We start from the raw sequence: 14,295 nt of genomic DNA, 5'->3' as shown, positions 1-14,295 counted from the left end.
TCATTGGTCGGTTATAAATACCTTGTTTCTCTATACATGGTATTTGATTTAGACGAAACTAATAATTTGGTAATTTACGAGAAAAATGTTATAAGTTTTCCTTTTAAACTTTGATCTTACCGTGTGTGTTTATTGACGTTATTTATTATGTTAATACTTATTTTTGAATTTCATTAAGAATTATAACGTTGTAACTTTTGTTAACAGTGTTCAGCAAAATATTCGCGCCTTAAGGCACGGAAAATTGTTTAAGTAACACTTTCATTTAAAGTTTAAATGTAATCAGTAGATTACGTCTAATTATTAGACTAGATTATGCTATACTTATTTATATTCTGATTCAGGCTCCAATGCGGATAACTCTTGTTACTCTTGTTACTCGCGTTACTTTCCGAGCGTTGTACATACATTCACAATGCTTGATAAGCCGGAAATCGGAAATACATTACTGTTCTATTTTTAAGTACATGTTATTATGGTATCGTGTTATATATTATGTTGTTATTACATCATTGCCTATATATTAAAGCCATTAAACATTGTGTTTGTTTTGCTGAAAAAAAACGAGTATATCAACGTAGCACTAAGCATTCGCAAAGTTAAATAAATATGATGATGTATAATGTACATGCATTTCTCTGGGTTTTCACGTCCAAAACAAATAAAAAACCTCAACATTTGATTATTTATTGTGTACTGTCCAGCGGGTGATCGTGTTTATTCTAGTGTCTAATTGGCACTCTTTGTACGTGTTCAAATTGTGAAAAGATGTGACAATCACAGAAACAACAAGATGGCGCTGCCAATAAAGTGCGATAATGGATCAAAGGGCATTCACAAAAAATAACAGTTTGTATATATTTTTCGGCGTTTACTCGGATGGTCTCTCACAACAAAAAACTATACACCTCAAGGTATTATGTTTTACTTCTATCAGTAACGATACGGATACGTCGTGTTTGATTTGATATGACTTTAAAAGTAATATCAAATTTCCGGCGATATAACTGTTTTAAAAATACCAAAGAAACATTTAACCGAAATCAACAGAATTCAATGTTCTCTGCGCTACGCAGTTTGTATAAAAAAAATCAATACTTGCAGTCTTGCACACTATTTACCTTGACCTTGTGCATTGCCGCATAATTTTCGCGCTCTTTTGTCGGGAAATATACATGATGGCTATATTGGAAGCATTTGTGAACGTCGTGCTCACATTAAAACATCGGAAGTGTGTTTCGGATTATAAATTATTATTTTCATTTGGGAATTTAACGGAACATTAATTCTTATGGTATAATTGTTTTGAATTGTATATTAATTAGTTACAATGCTTTGCGTGTCAAAAAATGTTTTGATTATATTATGCATTGATAGCACAATTTCCATGAGGAAACCGTTTTTTACATGAAGGCGTATGACGCAATTAAACGTTTTTTGTAAGATCGTATTGCATTCGATCTAAATTTAAATACGCTCGTCCAATGAAAGCTGTGTTCCACATTATGCACTATACTCTTTACACTCCTGAAAAATGGCGTAGTCATATAGTTGTTTTAATGAAATTCTCAAACATATTTACCGACATAAATGTTTAAGATTATTTTTTGAAAGTGATGTTGCAATTATGTTGGATTATTTGATAATTGTAAACATTAGAAAAGCGTTATTTATACAGTTATCGATACGATTCGGTTTATATGCATGAATTTGCGAATCATCGATGTCAACGATATCCACTGCTATCACGGCGAATTGCGGCGAATCGCAGCGAATCACCACAACATTGAGGGGATTTAGCGCGAAGATTATCTTGCTCTCGCGCGACGTCGGAGTAACGAGTCACGTGAAATCGCGGTGATTTTCCACCCAAAAAGCAAAATGCCCGCCTTGACTTCGCAAATTAGGCAAAAATCACGGGTCGCCTAGTGTAATATAGTTGTGTTAATGAAATTCTCAAACATATTTACCGACATAAATGTTTAAGATTATTTTTCGTAAGTGATGTTGCAATTATTTTAAATTATTTGATACTTGTGAACATTAGAAAAGCGTTATGTATACAGTTATCGATACGATTCGGTTTATATGCATGACGATTCGGTTTATATGCATGAAATGGCGAATCATCGATGTCGCCGATATCCACTGCGATCACGGTGAATTGCAGCGAATCACCACAACATTTAGGGGATTTAGTGCGAAGATTATCTTGCTCTCGCGCGACGTCGGAGTGACTAGTCACGTGAAATCGCGGTGATTTTACACCCAAAAAGCAAAATGCCCGCCTTGACTCCGCTAATTAGGCAAAAATCACGGGTCGCGTAGTGTAAGAATGCTCAGAAACCAAATTGATGCGTACCATATAAAATAAGCATGAAAGCTGCAACTCGGGATTTAGTGAATAACGGACATGTGGTGACCCATATTCAGGAATGTGGGGATTGTCTCAAAATAAATATAAACCCAATTGAAGTTGTCCAATACACATGTGGTAAGCGTGTGGCTATGATATTAATTAGTAAAAACATCATTTTTAATGAAAAATAATCAAATTATAACGAAAAATCGATTTTTCTGAAAACATATTTTCCGCAATCAAATCTATATATAGATTCAACTCAAAATGACCCGAATATAGGGTGCATCGCTTTGAACAGCAATTACTTCATCAATTGTGCAGCGATTTCCATGAATTTGGTCTTATGAAACGCAGAAATGAATTTCCTTTCTGGAAATGTACATATATTGCAATATTTTTTGCAAATGCTGTGTCAAATTTCAAGAAATAAAACGATACACATGTAATCCGATAAAGACCTAAGCGTCCGGTAATGGCTGAATCAGTGTACCATGAAATTCGCGCTGTAAACAAATATTTTTCCGTAATTTAAAACCGCTGGCATTTTTCAATAGGAAAGACATGTGTCTATCTAGGTTTAATGGTTTAATTACTGAATGCATGGTGTTTAGGTTGAAATGAGTCTCGAAGTCCTTAGCTATCCGTTATACACCAATCGACTGTTATATACATGGGCACAAACAAACCATCATATCTAAAAAAGTATAATAGATATGCATGTAAAACTTCGCATGTACGTGTGTGATGGATATGGCTCCTCAATAAACATATCAAACACGCATTTGTAAATAGTAAAAAAATTGTCAATTGTACACGCCTGGTGAAAAACCGTTTCCGTGCTCAGATAAAGTTCATAAACAAACAGTAAATTGTGTTTAAACACTTAACCGTAGTGTTACGTTGTATAGATTTCACCGTTACGTCACCATGCATAGAATTGAATTATAAGGCATACCTAGTCCAAATAATTAGACGTAAGCTACCCCGCTTACGTCTAAACGGCTACCGTCGTTTTCCTATAGCAAATTGAGTTCAACTTAAACTTCAGTTTTTCTCGTTAAATCTTTGCTAATGCATAAAATTATAATTAATTAGACATAAATGTGAGCGATTACCTCTTAAATGTGTAAAAATTGTGCTTTTAAACCACTTACTGTATGTACATTTTTAAAAATAAACATACACAACACACGAAGTGTGTTTGTCGTTTATAGAATTACATTGAATTATCTTGAACGAAATTATTTTTTGAATAGGTTACACATAACCAAGTGTTGTTGTACAACAAACCACATCACTTTTTAGCTTTCTGTACTTTTTAATTAAATGAAACCTATATGTATGTGTTAAAACTACCAGTTGTATCACGGAGTGTATATTGATAGGAGATGATTCGAGTATTTGACCCTTACTATAGTAAATTCAATCTTATGCAAAAACTATTCATTCGATTTTATTGGTTTATACGTTATCTTGTTGCTTATTAATTCCTCTTTCAAAAAATATACGTTTTAGTATACTCCCGTTGCTATTAATGGATTTATAGCGAGATAAACACAAGAAATACACATTTTATGTTTTACCACCGCGCGTTTTACCGTGTTGTGGCTATCGATCTTGCACAATTAGCGTAAAGCGAAGCGCCGAGGTTATACATTTTGATGTACCCACTCACGTCTTTTGTTGAATTATAGTTTCATTTCTCGGCCGATTTTGACAAATTATATATCATTAGAAAGCTTACGTTCCGTAGTAAACAGATATATAAACATATATTAAGTGTTTCTTCTGATTTCGACAGCCCGGCGAGTTATAACTTTAACTTTTGCAAATATCATACCGTATTGGAGTTTTAGAATCTAGATTTACGGTTGACATGTTCGTACTTAATACCAATTTGTAGCGTTTATATTTGGAGTTCAGTTTTAAAAATTACATCTTGCTTAGGAGAATAGAATTCTGTATATGATAGAAAAAAATTGTTTAAAAAAACGAAAGTAATTAAGGAATGAAGGCGGAAGAAAGTAGCGCGCGTTCCTAACGCACTGAACTGATGCTACGATCTTGGCGATTATGCTTTTGTTTAGAAACCGGCCATTGAATTTCCTTTGCCATGATTATTATATTTTTGATGGAATATATTGTGGTATTTTGTTCGAGAAACATATCAATAAAGCTTATTATAAATAAATCTTAACAAATTAACGATTTTAGCTCTTGTTTATAACACAGAAAGGGTGATAACTTTATGATGAAACAGCTTTTATAGCGGATCCTCTCGATTTTATTCGGCTTTGCATGCATACTTGAAATAAAATGGGGGTCAAAAACATTCATTGTTTGCTGTTAATTATCAACGAGGGACTTATGTATAATTATATGAAATGTTATTTACCTTAAATTATCAATTTATTAAAGATTCTTGAATATCACGGTCGGTGTTACGCATTTCGTATTTTGACATCAGGGCATCATGTCCAACTATTCAAAATCATTTTTTTTTTCACTGGGACGATGACGGCTTAGATTTAGACAGGCAGACAGATAGTTTATTCAGACTTATACAACAGTACATCGTCTTCAACTCAAATATATAAATTATTTTAAGACGAATTGTTAGGTGATTACACATATAGCAGTGATGATTCTGAGAATGTTGCCATGTTTCTTATCCGTGTAATCTAGAGTCCGTGGTTTGAGCATTTTTATCGCGGTGTTCAATAAAAGATATCTCAATCATCTTGTTTATCGATAGATCTGTGGTTTTATTGCCCCTGTGTTCAGCACAAACCAATTATCTCTTTATGATCAGATACTGTGCCGACCAATACTAAATAGCACTATGGTGTCATACGCCACAGCAGGGACCTATACTTGTGATCATGGAGTCTTAGTGCAAGACTTAAAAAAGTATGTTGTTTCGCTTTCGGTTGTTAAAGCTAAAACGGGGCTTCCCAGCTGGCACAGCTGCAGATATTCGGATTTGAATACCTAAACTTATTCAGACCTTATTCTTAACCGTTGCGCGTTTTACGATATCGGATTTTAGGCGGGAATACAACTCAGTGAAACTATTCAATTTCTTATACAACATTAAGCATATTAACAGTTATTGAAATTAACAATATCAGCGACATCTTTTTAAAGACTAAACACCTTTTCAAGTATCGAATTTAACATGTCAATAAAATATATTAATACCAAAAAAGGCTTCATTTAATATTGTTCACATTAAACCTTTAAATGAAAGTGTCGCTTTAACCATTTTCCGTGTCTTATTTAGCCGCGAATCGTTTGTTAAAAACAGTTAACAAAAAGGGCTACACGTTCTAATTCTTAATGAAATACAAAAATAAGTATACCATAATTAATAACGTCCATAAACACACACGGCAAGATCAAAGTTTTAATGGAAAACTAATATGACATTCCACGTAAATTATTATTTTCGTCTAAATCGAATACTATATATAGAGAAACAATGTATTTATAACCCACCAATGAGGTAACATTATGCAACTTTCAATTTACACAGTGCTATATGGCAACAATATGGAATTTGAACAGTGGTAGTGTTTTAAGGTCTGGACTATCATTACTTGTAAGTTTGTATAAACATTTTTCTAATGCAATTAGTAAAATAATGTTTATATTTTATGTTTAATAATTTATTGCAGGATTATTCTGTGCTGTTATATGAATTTGATGCCGTTAAAGCTTCCGACATGAATTCATGTCGGAACGATGCTATTGCAAAATAACGTTAAACGATATGAGGTCGATGTAAATCGACCTCATATTTATAGGAGTAAAGGCATACCTTGTTTTAAAACACCATTGAGATCATCGATGAAAAACAGCAGATCACATGCAGAAATACCATGTGTGTATTTGAGATTTATTTACAGGTCGTCCAGCGTCTTCTCGACTACAGATGTATCGACCTGCCAATAGCAGAAATACCAAATATTTCAATTGCTTCTTAGGGGAAATCCGGGGAAATTCGAACGATTTTTGCACTCCGTAAAGAAGCATATGTCGTATACGGTGGGCAGGTATAAAACCCGGAACTATCCGGAAATCTTTATGGTAAAACCCGGAACCGATATAAATGGTTATAACTTCATTATTATTCGTCCGATATTAATTATAATGGTACCGTTGTAAAGAAGATCCTCTACAGATTCTAACCATATCAAAATATTTTATGGCAGGGTCGTAGTCGGCCTGTAAATCGCGGACAAAGTCGGCCTGTTTTAACGTTTTTTTTTACACACGCAAATGCCGAAAAGAAAACCCGGAACCGATATAAATGGTTATAACTTCATTATTATTCGTCCGATATTAATTATAATGGTACCGTTGTAAAGAAGATCCTCTACAGATTCTAACCATATCAAAATATTTTATGGCAGGGTCGTAGTCGGCCTGTAAATCGCGGACAAAGTCGGCCTGTTTTAACGTTTTTTTTTACACACGCAAATGCCGAGAAGAAAACCCGGAACCGATATAAATGGTTATAAATGCATTATTATTCGTCCGATATTAATTATAATGGTACCGTTGTAAAGAAGATCCTCTACAGATTCTAACCATATCAAAATATTTTATGGCAGGGTCGTAGTCGGCCTGTAAATCGCGGACAAAGTCGGCCTGTTTTAACGTTTTTTTTTACACACGCAAATGCCGAGAAGAAAACCCGGAACCGATATAAATGGTTATAACTTCATTATTATTCGTCCGATATTAATTATAATGGTACCGTTGTAAAGAAGATCCTCTACAGATTCTAACCATATCAAAATATTTTATGGCAGGGTCGTAGTCGGCCTGTAAATCGCGGACAAAGTCGGCCTGTTTTAACGGTTTTTTTACACACGCAAATGCCGTAAAGAAAACCCGGAACCGATATAAATGGTTATAAATGCATTATTATTCGTCCGATATTAATTATAATGGTACCGTTGTAAAGAAGATCCTCTACATTTTCTAACCATATGAAAATATTTTATGGCAGGATCGTAGTCGGCCTGTAAATCGCGGACAAAGTCGGCCTGTTTTAACGGTTTTTTTTTACACACGCTAATGCCGTAAAGAAAACCAGGAACCGATATAAATGGTTATAAATGCATTATTATTCGTCCGATATTAATTGTAATGGTACCGTTGTAAAGAAGATCCTCTACAGTTTCTAATAATGTTAAAATATTTTATGGCAGGGACAGTGTTAACCTGTAAATCGCTGTGCGGTAAAAGTTGACCGAAAAATACCGTGTTTTTTTTAACACAGAACAATGTCTTGAGGAAAACACGGAAAAGCTAAAAGGGGTTATAAAAGCATCCTTTTCCCAACCGACCATACATTTTTGGTACCGTTGTTACGGTATTGTTCCACTGTTTCTAAATATGTAAAAAATATTGTGAGAAAGCATAATATGAAATAAGGCGAAGCATCAAAGCGAAAATGGTTATAAATGCATTATTATTCGTCCGATATTAATTATAATGGTACCGTTGTAAAGAAGATACTCCACAGTTATTAACCATGTCAAAATAATTTATGGCAGGGTCAGAGTCCGCCTGTAAATCCCGGTCAAAGTCAGCCTGTTTTAACGGGTTTTTTTACACACGGAAATGCCTTAAGGAAAACCCGGAGAAGGTAAACGGGGTTATAAAACAGTATTATTGACTCGATATTAATTATAATGGTATTGTAGTACAGGAGAACCTCCACAGTTTCTAACCATCTAAAAATATTTTAAGGCAGGTTCAGATTCAGCCTGTAAATCGCGGTCAAAGTCGGCCTATTTTAACGTTTTTTACACGCGCAAATGCCTATAGGACTACCCGGAAAAGGTGATAAAATCATCACTTTCCCAACCGACCATACATTATTTGATACCATTGTAATGTAAACAATGGACCTATTCCTACGGCCGTGTTAATACCAATATGAAAAGATGCCATATCAATCCACAACCCCTGGGTAGGTAGATGGGCACCTTAGACCACTAAGTCACGGTAACTATGTCTGTTACTGCTACTTTTGACATTGATATTACCAGTTAAATGTCAATTTCGTGACATGGTTCATGCAATACCCTGAAATTTTCCGGGGACACAGTAACAACAACTGCCAATTAAGGATACAATGGTCGCGATCACAGGTTAGTGCCACCCTTGTATATCTGCTCTTGGCATGTTGTTCTTACTTACTGTCAATCGAAGATTTGGGTCTTGGGTAGATATACAGCTTGTTGTCAAACCGTTCCGATCCGAATACTTAAATAAGAAGTTTTTTGTTAAGAAAAAAATCATAACTGCAATACAAGTCTAGCTTTGATCACGATATAAATCATATAAACATTTTATGAATCGGTGTTGATATAAAGTGTGTTAATTGACCTTGTGCTCGAATTGTTGTGTTTGATTTTATTTACTAACAATGCCTTTAGTAGTGGGACATAGCCAGACAAAGTACTTGTCTGATTATTTGTGTAAGGGATCGTACACAGTGTTCTCGTATTCTGGATATAAAACGCTCCAGTTTATGTACGAGAGGGACGTTTTTGAAGTTGCGCCTTTCTTTTCGGTAAGTACCGTGCACAGTACATATATATATATATATATTATGATATGATTATATATTGTATATATGGGTAGATTGCTCACTATGTATTGTTCACGATGTCTATACATAGTTATTTACGGGTGCATACAATCACCGCAAAGTACCGAAAAGCATCGAATAGCACCGAAAAGCACCGAAAATACACTCAATTTCTCGCTATATATATGCAATATATCGTTTCTAGTGTGTGTTAACGGGTTTAATTAGTTAATTAATGGTTATATGATTGTATGTCTATACTACAAAATTGGATAAATATCGGCAATATACCGACCGAAATGCTTTTCCTGTGAAGACCGAAAAGCACTCAATTTCTCGCTATATATATATATAGAGTTCCTATAAACGGATTTAAATTAAATAAAAGTTAAGAAAAACATGTGTGGAAAAATACCAAATAAGCCAGATACTTCATTCTGATTTCGTCAATACTGTACAGATCTTAAATTTACGGATCATTGTAATTTCCTGCAACGATATCTATTCATACGACACACGAACACTAACACGGATCTTAATTAAGCAGACAAATGCTTCTGCTATTCACAAATTCACACGAGCCGCACTTTTATAAAGGATAATAACTGAATATACACTTATTGACAGAGATCAACGCAAATGTATATTATGTAACCTAAATGACATCGAGGATGAATTTCACTTTGTTCTTAAATGTCCTTATTATAATGATGTTAGGAATGCATTAATTCCGAAATATTATAGAATCCGACCGAATATGTTCATGTTTATTAAACTACTTAATAGCACAAACAAAACTGTATTAAGAAAGCTAGCCATGTATTGTTTAACATGCTTTAAAATAAGAGAAAATGTCATATATATGTAGTGTTAAATAGAAGTACATTTTTCACAAAAAAAATAAGGTCAGAAATATGTAACTGTATCTATATTTTTGTAAACCTATATGCATAACATTGTGTGACCACTGTGTATTAAACCCATCCATGTACCATTCTCACGAAATATGTTCACGAAATATATTTCGTGTTTATTTAGATTATTTATTCTTTAAAATTATGTGTGTTTTTGTGTGTACTTCAACGCATGCTGTTATTTATATGTATGTTAATAACGATGAGCTTCACATGCTTAAGTCAAAAATAAACTATTCTGTTATATTTGCAAAGGCAGCAGCATCATACTAAAACAATCCCAGAAAAATAATGAATATCAACCGACATGACCGACAGAAATGATTCGATGCACGATGTGAATCAAAATTTAGTTTAAGTAATACGACACAAAGAAACTTTTTAGTTTACGGATCATTTCGGCTTAGAGGACTAAGACAGTCATGTAAAATATCAAATAAAATATATAGTTATAATCAACTGGTAGCAAGTTATAAATATATCGGCAATGTACCAACCGAAAAGCACTTCATGCTGTTTATCATCTTATACGTAAATTGATGTAAATGTTTTAAGTTTTTCTAATTGACGTGAAACTCTTAAATAGAAATTGCAGCATGAATTTTAGTTCATGTGCTTTGTATTAATAATAGCGATTTTAATGGTTCCATTAAAACCATTTATTGCGCGAGCATCGAGACACTTTTGAGTTATTGATGTTAGCACAATGCAAGGTGACACAATAGTATCAGTTTTTAATTATGTGTAATTTCATTTGCACCTCTCGCTTAACTCAACGTTCAAAGGCACGCGCACTTTCACACTTTATTAGCGCCGTCTTTAATCTGTTCTATCTCTTTTTACAGAACAGATTGATGTGAACTTAATGAACACAATTATTTTAACTAATGCAAGTTTAGCTAGAATTAATATATGACTTCTTGCTATACAATCATTATCATTCGAAAATGGATCTTATTTAATTGTGGTTCCTTCTTTGAACTTATGCTGTCCGCCAACATATAGAATAGGTAGTGTCAGTAATAAATGTATTGCTTTAGATTCACATGTTTGTTTTTTTTAAGATATGTAAGATGCAAATGTGTCTAACTTATATTGTTTTCTGGTCTTTAAGCTATCTTATATATGTGACTACGTGCTATTTTGTTGGAGAAATGAAAGATTCAAATGTGTCTTATTTATATTTTATCCATGTATCGTGTGTATTCAGTGTCATGCGAAAATATATCTTATTTCTTAATTTCCACCTTCACACTTTATTAGCGCCGCCTTTAATTAGTTCATTAAATTAATTAATTTAATATAATGTGCAACGGTGAGGTGGATCAATGCTCGTTGTTAATTTAAATACACACCACTTCAGCAATAAATGAAATCAGTTATTTTGGCTGTAAATCCATTTTTTTCCGTACAGTAGCCATGTTCCTGTGTATTGAGCTGATAAGATCACCACAGCAAGTTGCTAATACACAGTGTAGACTTAAACGAAATTGGTTATTTTGACTGTAAATCCAATTTTTCCAGTACAGTAGCCATTATGACCATGTTCCTGTGTATTGAGCTGATACGATACCCACAGCAGGTTGCTTATACACAGTGTAGACTTCCCCTGTTTTATTATAGTATTTGTTATTTACCTGCTTGGAATAAATGACGTGTATTCATTCGGGTCTGATGGCGTTTTGTTAAAGGTCATTTAATGCAGAAAAGCTGGTTTTCTGACTTAATTTTTTAATCATTTCAATTTAAAAAAGAAATAATGAAACAATGAATGTGTAATTTAATTCTCAACTCTCGCTTAACTCAACGTTCAATGGGACGCGCATAGTTCTTTTTATAAATTATGTACAAATATAATATGCTGTACATTGTTGTTTATTTACTCAAGAAGTACCAGAAAGAAGCATTGTTATGTATAAAGCGCTTTACTTTTTCAAAATTCTACATTAAATAAAGAAATATCGTATTTTTTGGTTAAGTGTACGTGCTTGATATATATTCATAAAATAGCAGTTTTTTTTAAACATTCGGTCTTTAACCTTTAATTTGATGCAAATGAAAAGAAGAACTGCCTTTTTTATTTTTATACTTAAATCAACATTTAACGAAGTCATTATTGACTAAATAAATATGTACATTTTTTCACTCCATTAAAATCGGCCCTTATAGTTTACTTTCATGTATATATAGAATAATTGAGTGCTTTTCGGTGATTCTATGCTGGCGCGATAGTGCTTTTCGGTTGCAAATAAAAATACTATTGTGCGTGATCTTTACACTTAAATCAATATTTAACGAAGTGATTAATTACTTAATTAATACGTACATGTTTTCAATCCATTATAAACGGCACTTATGGCTTACTTTCATGAAAATATGAAGAAATTGAGTGCTTTTCGGTGATTCTGTGCTGTCGCGGGAGTGCTTTTCGGTCTTCACATGAAGTGCTTTTCGGTCGGTATATTGCCGATATTTATCCAATATGGGGCATTAATACATCATAATAAACACAAGGTAGTATAAATATGCATGAAATATAACCATTTTTATATAATTTAGTCCATTAACACACAATAGAAACGCATTTTTGCATATATATTGCGAGAAATCGAGTGCTTTTCGGTCTTCACATGAAGTGCTTTTCGGTCGGTATATTGCCGATATTTATCCAATTTTGGGCATTAATACATCATAATAAACACAAGGTAGTATAAATATGCATGAAATATAACCATTTATAACTAATTTAGTCCGTTTACACACAATAGAAACGCAAGTTTTCATATATATAGCGAGAAATTGAGTGCTTTTCGGTCGTCACATGAAGTGCTTTTCGGGCGGTATATTGCCGATATTTATCCAATTTTGGGCATTAATACATCATAATAAACAAAAGGTAGTATAAGTATGCATAAAATATAACCATTTATAACTCATTTAATCCGTTACTCACACAATAGAAACGCAATTTTTCATTTATATACAAGAAATTGATTGCTTTTCGGTCTTGACATGAATTGCTATTCGGTCGGTATATTGCCGATATTAATCCAATTTTGGGCAAAATGTAGTATAGACATACATTCATATAACCATTAATAACTAATTAAACCCGTTAACACACGCTAGAAACGATATATTGCATATATAGAGAGAGAAATTGAGTGCCTTTCGGTGCTTTTCGGTGATTGTATGGACCGACTTAAATACCAATAGAGCGTGACACAAACACAGCACAATTGTTTATTTCGGCAAACATTTTGATATTATTTGCTTTTAAACATAGCTTTTAATGACCATTGATAGATGAATAATGTTATACTATTATTTGTAATTTCAAAACATGTTACTTGGTGATTTTATTCACGTTCTATAAATACATCAGTTATTCTTATTAACCTGATGCCTGTTGTCTGCTACTGTTACAATACGACGCTTAAAAATGTGGATTGCATAAAGTTAAAGGTCACATTCCGTGTGCACTATATTACTTGTAATAATGCATTATAAATATGTCAAGCATGTTCACTTTAACAAATACGATACTTCTTTATGTAATGTAGAATTTTGCAAAGGTAAAGCGCTATATATATGACAATGTTTTATTTTTTCTTGTTGATTAAAAACAAAAACAAAATATAACAATACATATCATATGTGTACATACTTTTTTAAACCAATATAATGAATCACGTGATGTTTTTATAATTTTGTTAAGCGTGCGTGATATTGAACGTTGATTTAAGCGAGTTATGCGATTTAAAAACTGATACCACTCAGCTTGATTTACAATTCATGTTCCAACGCGCCAATGTATTTAATTAAATGGTTTCATGAAATTGTGTTTAAAAGCATAACGATTTAAAGTCAGTAAGAAACACAGTTTTGCACATAAAATGATCGCCAACAGACCCGAATTAATACACTTCATAAATGCCAATCAGATAAAAAACAATTCCAATAATAAAACAAGGGAAGTCTACACTGTGTATTAGCCACCTGCTGTGGTTATCCCTATTTATCAGCTCTATCTCAGGCACCTGGCTACTGTTATGAACAAATTGGATTTACTGAAAATAACTGATGTCATTTATTGCCAAATTGTTATGTACATATAAAATAAACAACGAGAGTGGACCCACATCATTGTTGCACATTAGTATAAACTTCACTGTAATCTAGGCGCCCCGTAATCTGTTCTTAAAATAGACATAGTCAAACGAAATGCACATCCACATTATGCTCTCTTTCAATTTATCTTAAATTTTTTTAACCACATACACATGTATGCTCTTTTTTTAATCTTATCGAAGTTTACAATAATGCATGACAAACAAACAATCCTAAATACGTTTTGCATTTGATGATGCTTTGAATAAATAATTAACTGTTAAAAACAAACCACGTTC

General features: G+C 33.1%; 1 protein-coding gene across 5 annotated transcripts in view; it reads right to left on the bottom strand.

The window, feature by feature from the left end:
- LOC127869107 (uncharacterized) overlaps nt 1-6,390 on the bottom strand; it is a 147,196-nt gene extending 140,806 nt beyond the window's left edge. For all 5 annotated transcript variants that reach the window (XR_008044404.1, XR_008044405.1, XM_052411439.1 and 2 more), the window contains exon 1: nt 6,183-6,390. The gene's annotated coding sequence lies outside the window, so the exon portion shown is untranslated. The remainder of the gene's footprint in view (nt 1-6,182) is intronic.
- Between the last annotated feature and the right edge of the window lie 7,905 nt (nt 6,391-14,295).

This window comes from Dreissena polymorpha, chromosome 2 (genome assembly GCF_020536995.1).
Source record: "Dreissena polymorpha isolate Duluth1 chromosome 2, UMN_Dpol_1.0, whole genome shotgun sequence".
In the NCBI taxonomy this organism is placed as follows: domain Eukaryota; kingdom Metazoa; phylum Mollusca; class Bivalvia; order Myida; family Dreissenidae; genus Dreissena; species Dreissena polymorpha.
The sequence above is the reverse complement of the archived record's forward strand: the minus strand, read 5'-3'. Positions and strand labels throughout refer to the sequence as shown.